The sequence below is a fragment of the Herpailurus yagouaroundi genome, unplaced genomic scaffold, assembly GCF_014898765.1.
Source record: "Herpailurus yagouaroundi ecotype Mexico unplaced genomic scaffold, PumYag 210, whole genome shotgun sequence".
In the NCBI taxonomy this organism is placed as follows: Eukaryota; Metazoa; Chordata; class Mammalia; order Carnivora; family Felidae; genus Herpailurus; species Herpailurus yagouaroundi.
In genome coordinates this window covers 26174233-26184149 of record NW_024412441.1, presented here as the reverse complement: position 1 = coordinate 26184149, position 9917 = coordinate 26174233, and the positions used below count along the sequence as shown (strand labels likewise).

Below are 9917 nucleotides of genomic sequence, written 5' to 3'. Positions count from 1 at the left end.
CTGAGCAGGGTGGGTGACTCATCTGTAGAGGACCAGCAAAGAGAAGACAAGGCCCTGAGGCTGCCTCACTCAGTTTTGACAAAGGGAGGACCTGGCAGGGTCAGGGCAGGTCTGAGCAGCTCTGGTGGGCAGAGCGGCTGCCAGCAGAATATTCCCCATCTGAGGGCAAAGGTGCACGCCATCAATAATGCTTCTTCATCTTGGCTGCACTTTCCTTCCCTTAAAATGAATAAAAATTTGTTTTGCACATTAACAAAAATTCCTTGAGCCAAATCTACCTTCCTTTTAACAGGGCAGGAGGGGCGAGGGACTGGACAGGCACGCCGCTAGGGAAGCAAGGAAAATGTGAAGCCCGGGTTTGCAATAATTGATCCCACACAGAGGGCTGGGGTCTCTCCGCTCTGCCGCCGCTGGGTATGGGGAGATTTTGCAGGGGCGGGTGACTGAGTTTCTGCCATCTGGCTGAATCTCTTCATCATGAGTGCTCTCAGATATAGAGCATGTTTCCAAAAATAAGTGTCCTATATATCTCACGGTTGGTGACTCTGTCGACAGCTGTCGTGCATCTGGGCAGGCACTTAAGAGGTTAAACCAGCCAGCAGCACCTCGTGGGTGTGGGGCAGAGCTGCTTCATGGCTCTGCTTCTATCCTTCCACCTTCTCACCTACTTTCTGAGCTCTTGGTTAGGAGGGGAGGGACATGTGCAGGCTCACTCGGGAACATAAATCCTGCTTCCACTGATTTGCCTTTTGCGGTCCCATTTACAGAGTGGAAATGCTTACAAGAGGTTTTAGCATCTGCAGCCACCTGCCAGAGGAAGTTGCTGGCAGCCAGGCCTTCAAGAAGGTAGGATGGGGTTTGGGCTTGTGCCTTGGTTTGTTTGTTCATCTTGTGGGATCCCCTCTCTCCCACCAATCTCCATCTGGCTAACAGTATCAAAAAATTGCTTTGGGTAGAAAGAAATATAATAAAAAGCATAGGAGGAATCGCAAGGGGAGAAAATCATGCAAGACCGAATGAGGTATCCAGCCCCTGGTGTGGGAGCCACAGATGGGCTCTGGACGCAAAGAATCGCTTTGAGAGGGAATCAGAACGCAGAACCCTGAAGTCCCTTTTCCCTGCCATTTTCTCTCTCGGGATCTGCTCTGCTGGAAAGCCCAATGAAGAGTGATTTGTCTTTGTTCCGACTTCTATTGTCTTCCTTTGAAGGCATCCACCCCAGGAGACTCAAATTTCCTGTAGATGTTGATGTGCCCATATCTTCAGTGACAAATAAGCCAGTAACTTATTTTTAGTGATCTGGTGTTCACACTGCAAGAAGTAACTCCTCTTTTTTTTAAGGGGAAAATAAATTACAAACATGCTTTAGTCATCTCTCTGAATTGTACGATGTCAAAATTTGTGATTTATTACCCTGTTTTCTCCCAGCCTATTATATTTCCCTGAGCCTTCCCCCAAGGCCTGCTTGGGACTAGATTAGCCCACATGATTATTTCAAAGCACAGCACGTTGAAAGCAGTTCCCAGGAACTCTGTGTTTCTCAAAAGGGAGCTGAAAGGTCACAGAGAGCTGGGAAGGGGTCACAGCAACTGAAGCTGCTGCATTTGACTGGTTTCAACAGTGACCTCCAGGTCTCCATAAACGGCCCTGCTACCTTCTGGCTCCGGTTTACTACATTCGCTTTCTCCTTCTGCCCAGGTACAAGCCCTCCATTGTCTTGGCACTAAAAAGACCTGAAGGTTTGAGGCAGGGGTGGGGGTGGGGGCCGGTAGGGGGAGTGTAGCCAGGGCAGAGGGGTTTATGGTGGAGAAAGTAACTTGAGACATGGCTGATTCTAGAAATCTTTGGCAGAAACCCTTAAATTAATAAAAATAAATTTGTATGAGCCCTTTCAGGTTCCACAGTATTTTTAGAGGGTAGACTAGTGTCCAGCTTATCATAACATGGCAAATAGGTGCCTAGGGTATTAACATCGCCATCATGGATATTCAGCCATTGCCTGCTACGCGCCATGCATTCTAATTGCTGTGGATACCGCAACTGCACGTAGTGTATCATTCCATTTTTTTTCATTTTTTCAATAAATATTTATTGAGCATTTTTTTAGTAGCAGCTTCTATCAGTCTCAGGGACTTCAGTGATGAATACAACTTGGTCCCCAAGTTACCCGCAGTTTTATGGGAGAGACAGATGTAAATAAATATGAATCATGTGTTGAGTCCTGAACAGTGTTACCCAGAAAATGTTATAGGAGCTGCTGAGTAGGAAGTGACTAATGTGGAGCCGGAGAGATTGCACAAATAGGGTAATATTTGAATCAGGCCCTAGAACCAATAGGATGTAAGAATATATAAAGAGAGAGGTTTATTTTAAGGAATTTGGCAAGTCCAGTATCTGCAGGGTAGGCTGCCAGGCTGAAGACTTAAGGAAAAGCTAAAGTTCCAGTTCAAACTCTGTTTGCTGGCAGAATTCTTTCTTGTTCAGGGAGGTCACTTTAGGGTTTTTTTAGTTTTGTTGTTTGTTAAGGCCTTCAACTGATTAGATGAGCCCCCCCCCCCATATTATGGATGGTAATCTGCATTTACTCAAAGTCTACTGATTTAAATGTTAATCCCAACTGAAAAACACCTTCACAGAAACATCTAGAAGAATATTTGACCAAATATCTGAGTGCCTTGGCTCAGCCAAGCCAACACATAAAATTAACAACCCCAGGTAGAGATAAGAGTTTGAAGGTCAAGAGAGGGAAAGCTAGACTAAAAATTCTTTCACAGCTCCTCCGGGGCCCGTGATGATAACCTCCGAGTTCCTTAGCAAGGCACTCAAGGCCAATCACAGAAGCTCCTTGGCAATCTCTCCTAGTCAAATGTTTTCTGCTCCTCATGTAGGATTCATGCACCAGCCAGACGCAATGACTTGCAACTCTCCAAAGGGGCCTTTGCACCAGCCCTACCAGCCTGGATTATTCCCACTATCCTGACTCCATAATTCTCCTCTGTGGGAAGCCTGCTCTAATCCCTGGCCAAATCAGGAGTGATTCTGTACATGTCTACCTCACTTCATATGTGGCAAGGACAGCCTAGGTATGGCCACTTATGCTTCTCTCCCACAAGCTTCCTGAAAATTATATTTCTCCTGGTATGTTGTACATTTGCAATATTGTTTAAGAGTATTTGACTTTTTGGGGCACCTGGGTGCTTCAGTCGGTTGAGCATCTGACTTCGGCTCAGGTCATGAACTCACGGGTCGTGAGTTCGAGCCCTGCATTGGGCTCTGTGCTGACAGCTCAGAGCCTGGAGTCTGCTTTGGATCCTATGTCTCCTTCTGTCTGTGTTGCTCCCTTGCTTTCTCTGTCTCTCTGTCTCTCTGTCTCTCTCTCTCAAAAATAAAGATTTAAAAAAAGGGTATTTGACTTTTAGAACAAGAAAAACAAGATAAGTGGAATCCATAAAGACAGATAGTAAGCTAATAACTCATAAAATATAGATGGAACTTATATGTTAAGTGTAGATAATAAGTAAGCAAGTAGTTATGGGATATGGGCAAAAATCATAAGATATGTTAAGTAAGTCTATAATCTCTAAGACATGCCAGAGACACATAGAATTGATGGAAAATATGATGAAACACACAAGAATGTTACTTATAGACCAAAAGAATTACAAAAGCAAGATTATGATCATGCCATTTGTGGCTGGACAGCTCTGTCACCCCTAACCTAGCCACATATCAGTGGCCCCAGTGTGGTCCCATCCTGGCCCATATATGCTCTATCCATGAACCACAAAGGCAGCCCACAGCTGAAGTTCAGCACAGCATTGTGTGAGCTATATATGGGGCCAGCAAATGCATGTGGATCTGTTCAATACAGTGAGAGTGTGTTCCAATTCCTGCCATATCTCGTCCAGGGGCAAACTCAACTCTGGCCTCATGATGATGTCACCAGCGAGGAAAGCTAATGTGGCAGAGAGAGAAGGGATCTGGAAGTGGTCCACAAACCTGATGGCATGGCCCTCCTCTTGTGTTGACCTACTTCATCTCTCTTTCCGTTCTCGCTGGGGGTTAATAAACCCTGCCATGAGTCCTCTAACCTAGTCTATGAGATGCTTTGTTCCCTGACCTCTAAGCAACTTGCCTGGTAAGGTGTTTGGGGGGTGACCATTTCATCAGGCTAATTTTCCACATAGCTTGTGTTCATATACTTAGTATGTCTTGCACAAGTTAAATACGGACTCGATAAATATTCTTGTAATGAGTGGGTGAATGAATGATGAATGAATGAATTACAGGCAGGAAGAGGACATCCTTGCCTGAACCAGAAATGACAGAAAGCAGCAAATACCTGGCTGCCTGGAGTATAGGATTTGAAGGAGGTATGATTTAGGTCTAGAAAAGTAGGCAGGAGTCACTTTAAGTACTCTAAATTCCATATGGAGACATTTCAGCTATCTTTTGTTCAAAGGGAGCCATTAATGTTCTTTAAGCAGGTCAGATTTTTAACTCAGATCAGATCTGCCTTTCTGAAAAATCACTGTAGCAGCAGAACAAAAATGGATTAGCAAATAAACCAGAGGTTGAGACCATGTAGGAGTGCAATGAACTCAGAACCTACTTGGGGAAATACAGAGATAATGAACCAGGTATAAACGATATAAAGGTCGAAGTTAAGATCACAAATTTATACCATCAGAATTCAGATGAGAGAAAAGAAAACGATCATTTACTGAAACCCTACTATGTGCCAGAAACTCATTCACACCACCTAATGTAACTTGCATAAAAACCTTGGTAGGTGGTACAATTACCCATTATTTAGCCAAGAAAATTCTAGCCTGAGAAAAGCTACTCCTACATCTCGCACCAGAGTAGACCCAAATTTCATGGGGTTTGAAGCTTTTAAAAATTTCTAGGCATTCTGTAATACAAAGTCCCAAATACAAAAGTAGATATGAAAGTGAATATTTATTCAAAATGAAAAAAGAAATTACAACTTTAAAAGTAAACATCACAAAGACCATAAAATCCAGCAAAATAACTCATTCTCGTGAATTAACTGCCTAACACCTTTTGTAATACTTTCTCCCTGTATTTTTTATCCATATGTTCTCTTGGAATCCATATGGATTCATAGCCATATGACCATGACTTTGTGTTTTCTATTGAGAGAGCAGAAATATAATTTATCTATTTTTCTCAGCATAGTTGAACAAATTTGTTTTTACCATGGAGACCTTATTTTTTTAATATTTATTTATTTATTTATTTATTTATTTATTTATGTATTTATTTATTTTTTAGAGAGAGGGAGAGAGTGGGGTAGAGGCAGAGAGAGAAAGAGGGAGAGAATCTCCAGAATGCTCCGCACCATCAGAGCAGAGACCAATGAGGGGCTCAAACTCACAAATTGTGAGGTCATGACCTGAGCTAAAATCAAGAGTCAGACATTTAACCTACTGAGCCACACAGGTGCCCCTGCCATGGACAGTTTAGACAAGTTTCTTTCATCATCATATCTCAGTCTTGGTAATGCCATGTAGAGTTTTAGGACTGTTTTCAAATTTACAAAAATTTTTACCAAGTTTCTTTTTAACATGAGCTGTAGACTTTCAGGGTTTTTCAAATTTCCTTACTCAAAAGCTAATCTTAGATTCTCTTTGAATTGGAAATGATTAGCCCTTCTGGCTCCAGTCTTATGTACTTTCCATGCCAGGTACCATGGATGTCATATTTTTGCCATGTGACATCTAGCCCCACCTCCCTGTGACCAACCTGCTGAGGTAAGTTGACCCAGGCAACATGCCTTGAAGCCAGTGCTATGGCTGGGACTCCTGGAAATACGGGAACAATGCGCAGAACTGACTGCAAAAGCAGGTAAGCGTGTCCCTCTAAAACTAGATCAAATATGCCCCTCCTTCAACTTCTGCTTATCTGCATCCCAAAACTGCCTGCTCCCCTGGCAATGGCATTTGACATGAAAGTATGACAGCAGAAGAAAACAAAGTGGGAAGAGAAAGTGGCCTTGACCAACTGGGATGAAAAGTTTACATTTGCAAATTTTGGAAAATACATGACTTGGTGAACACATTACTAGGGCCATTCCTATACCTTGGAAGTGGCCTGTGCAAGAAAGGGGGGCCCGGCAAAGTCAGAGTCATCCAGAAAAATCGAAGTCAAACCTAGATGGACTGACTTAAAAGCCCATTCTCTTTCTAAGACTCTGACTGAGCCTCAAAGCTATTTTTTTTAAGGTTTACCATTTTAACCATTTTTAGGTATACAATTTGGTGGCATTTAGTATGTTCACACTGTTGTACAACCATCACCACCATCCATCTCCAGAATTTTGTATCTTTCCAAATCGACACTATGTACCAATAAATGACTCTATGTCCCTCCCTCCCCCTAGTGCCTCGTAACCTCTATCCTACTTTCTGTCTCAATGAATTTGACATCTCTAGGTACCTGTGTGAGTGGAATCATATAATATTTGTTCATCTATGTCTAGCTTATTTCACTTAGCATAATGTTTCAAGATTCATTCATGTTGTAGCATGCATTAACGTTTCATTCTTTCTTACGACTAAATAATATTGCATTGTATGAATATACCACATTTTATTTATCCATCCATTCATTGATGGACATGGGCTGTTGTGAATAATGCTGCTATGAACGTTGGTGTACAAATACGTGTTTGAGTACCTGCTTTCAATTCTTTTGGGTATATACCCAGAATTGGAATTTCTAGGTCTTATGATAATTCTAAGTTTAATTTTTTGAGAAACCACAGTATTGTTTTCCACAGTGGCTATACCACTTTACATTCCCACCAGCAATGCACAAGGGCTCCAATTTCTCTGCATCCCCATAAACACTTGTTCTTTCAAGGGTTTTTAAAATAACACCCAAAGGGGTGTTAAGTGATATCTCATTATGGCTTAGATTTTCATTTCCTTAATGATTAGCAATATTGAGCATATTTTCATGTGCTTATTGACCTCAAAGCCACTTTTACCAGAATTATTCAGTTAATACATTGAAAGTCTCATGAAAATTTTGATTTTTTTCATTCATTAGTTAGTTCACTCAATAAAATAAGATTAAATAACTTTCTTTTTTAAGTTTATTTTATTGATTTTGAGAGACAGACAGGACATGCATGAGCCGGAGAGGGTCAGAGAGAGATGGAGAGAGAGAATCCTCTGCTACCAGCATGGAGTCAGACTGGGGGCTCAATCTCATGAACATTCAGATTATGATCTGAGCCAAAATCAAGAGTGGGATGCTTAACCAACAGAGCCATCCAGGGGCCCCAAGATTAAATAACTGTCAATGGGTAAGATGATAGAGAATTTTCCTGGGAGTTGAGGAGTGGATTGCAATCAGCAGAAATTAAAATTTGCAGACTTTCAAGGGTATCTGAGCTGTGGGAAGCACATTTCAGGGATTGAAAGAGTTACTGCTGTCATGGATTTGCCGTGACTAGGGAGTGTTTAAATGGAGGAGAGGAGATGAAATACTTACCATCTCTAAGTTTTGACAGTCATGGTTGAAAGGATACTACAGAGTGAATATGTCTCCCCCCTCCACCAATATCCATACACAGAAACCTAATCCTACATATTAAGGTATTTGGAAGTGGAGCCTTTAGGAAGTGATTAAGTCACTAGGGTGGAGCCCTCATGGATGGGATGAGTGCCCTTGTACCAAGAGGCTAGAGTTTGCTCAACCCTTTCTACCATGCAAGGACACAGTGAGAAGAGGAAGTCCAGTGAATGGAAAAGTCCAGACACTAAATATGCCAGAGCCTTGATTTTGGACTTTACACCCTCCAGAACTGTAAGCAATGAATTTCTGCTGCTTATAAGCTACCTAGCCCATGGCATTTTCATTACAGCAGTCCGAATGGACATGGATCCTCAGGATCTCTCAGTATCCTTCCAGTTTAGCCTAGAATTTCTATGTCCAGTCATGACAGTTTCAGAACCCTGCCATAAATAACTGCCTGGTCTTAGAGCACGCTACCATCTCCCTTACTAATGTGTACTGATGTTTGACAGTGTTTGCTGTCAGGATACATTAGGCCACCAGCATTCATATTAGGCTTCTTCACAAACATGGATTGGAGCCATGGGCAATGTCACTGTTCACACTGACATCCTTTGGTAGAAAACTCATACTTATGGCCATGTTTTAGCAACAGTCATCTGTAGACCCTCTTTGTTTCCAGCAGCTTCACAGAGTGAATCAGACACCAGATGGGAAACTGTGTGAATTGATTCAGTCTGACCTCCTGTCTAACCATCCATTTGGCAGACATGATCAGTGTAATACTGTCACAAAGGAAGGGTGTAATAGGCATCTGTGCGTGATATGACAATGAGTACCACCTTGTAAGGTATTAATTGACCTATAAATCACACTATATGCCTGAAAGCTGGAAACTATTTCCCAATCAATAACTTCAAATGGCATAATGGAAATGGTGCAATTCAACCTTGATAATGTCTAGAACAAGTTAACTAACACACCTATGGGATGAGGTACCAAATACATCAGCCGATGACATGGCCACCAACATAAATTTCAGAGAACATTGCTATAATTAGGAGAAGGAGAATGGTTAACTTCTACAAGGGCAGGGGCACATGTTTAACACAAAAGTTGTAAACTGAATGCTGAAGTTGGGTGTAGGACTAGAATGCTTACCAGAATGTTCAAAAGCCTCCATCAAGATTTACTAATACAGTTGTGAAACACTAGTGCCCATTATGTATTGCGGGATGTTGCTTATGACTAGGTTGTTAAAGCTGAGTTATTACAGTGCTTATTTCAAACACTACTTTGTGACGATTTATGCCTCAGTCAATTTATAACACTCAGAACCAATTCTGTTCATGGCCTCAGCTGAAAAAGAACTTTATTTATAATATTTAAAATTGCTTTAGTCAAGTGTTAAAAACAAGGTGTCCATAAAAAGTGAATTTTTAAATAATTTCAGAAGAACCTTCGAAAAGTTTTGCATAATATAACATTTAATGCCTCAATTCTACTGGTGGTTTTAAATGCTTATTTTTAATATTGGATATAGTTACTAATTTGCTAAAACTGGCAGTTGTACGATTGTCAAATCATGTCAGTTCCAAAGAAAATGAACATCGTTATAATTTGAGATTATTATAAACTCAAAAAGTGCTGCTGGTGTTTATGACAGTTTTTGAGATTTATATATGGATTTATAGCAAGAAAGGAATCATTTTTAGCTGAATGCTTCATTTTAAGTGATTTTTTACCATCTTTTAAAACACTCATAATGAATTTCCACCCTCTTTGAGAAATAGCAAATCACTTTGTCATCCAGGTCTTCCATTTTTTAACACAACGGTGTGAGTTAACCACCTCCTAGAACTTTACGGTGAGTTAAAAAAAAAAAAAAAAGTTAATGGTGTTCATATTTCTTCCAGGAGTGTTTTGTTCAAGCCAAATTATGCCCAGAGACTGAGATTTGTCTTCACCAATAACTTATTTAACACACGTTCGCTGTGGGAATTATAATTTATTATAGCAATATCTCACAAGCCAATAGTATACAGAATAATGTCTCTTAACAATCCAATAAAGAAATAACATACTCTAAACCAATGATAGATTAATTACATTATTGTTCCAGGCAAAGGGGAGATGAAAGAAATAAAGTCCATGTTTAGTTGAGGTGAACCTTTCTACAAATTTGGTCTTCAATAGAGTTAGTCCTTCCAAATAGAAGCTGGGTATCAGCTGCCAACCTAGGTCCCTCCCTGCTGGGGCATGTAGCTAGTGGGCCATCAGGATTGGCAGGCTAGGTGGGCTTCTCTGAAGGTTATTATCCAGGGATGCTTACATGGCTTGCACCACTGCCCATATGAGGAGTAGCTTCA

General features: G+C 41.1%; 1 long non-coding RNA gene across 2 annotated transcripts in view; it reads left to right on the top strand.

Moving 5' to 3' along the window:
• The first annotated feature begins 696 nt into the window (after positions 1–696).
• LOC121016475 (uncharacterized) overlaps positions 697–9917 on the top strand; it is a 34098-nt gene continuing 24877 nt past the window's right edge. The window contains exons 1-2 of one of the 2 annotated variants that reach the window (XR_005784305.1): positions 697–846; positions 2889–3083. This is a non-coding gene — a long non-coding RNA (uncharacterized LOC121016475). Of the gene's footprint in view, positions 847–1400; positions 1699–2888; positions 3084–9917 lie in introns of those variants that run through there. The other variant, XR_005784306.1, reaches the window with a different exon arrangement.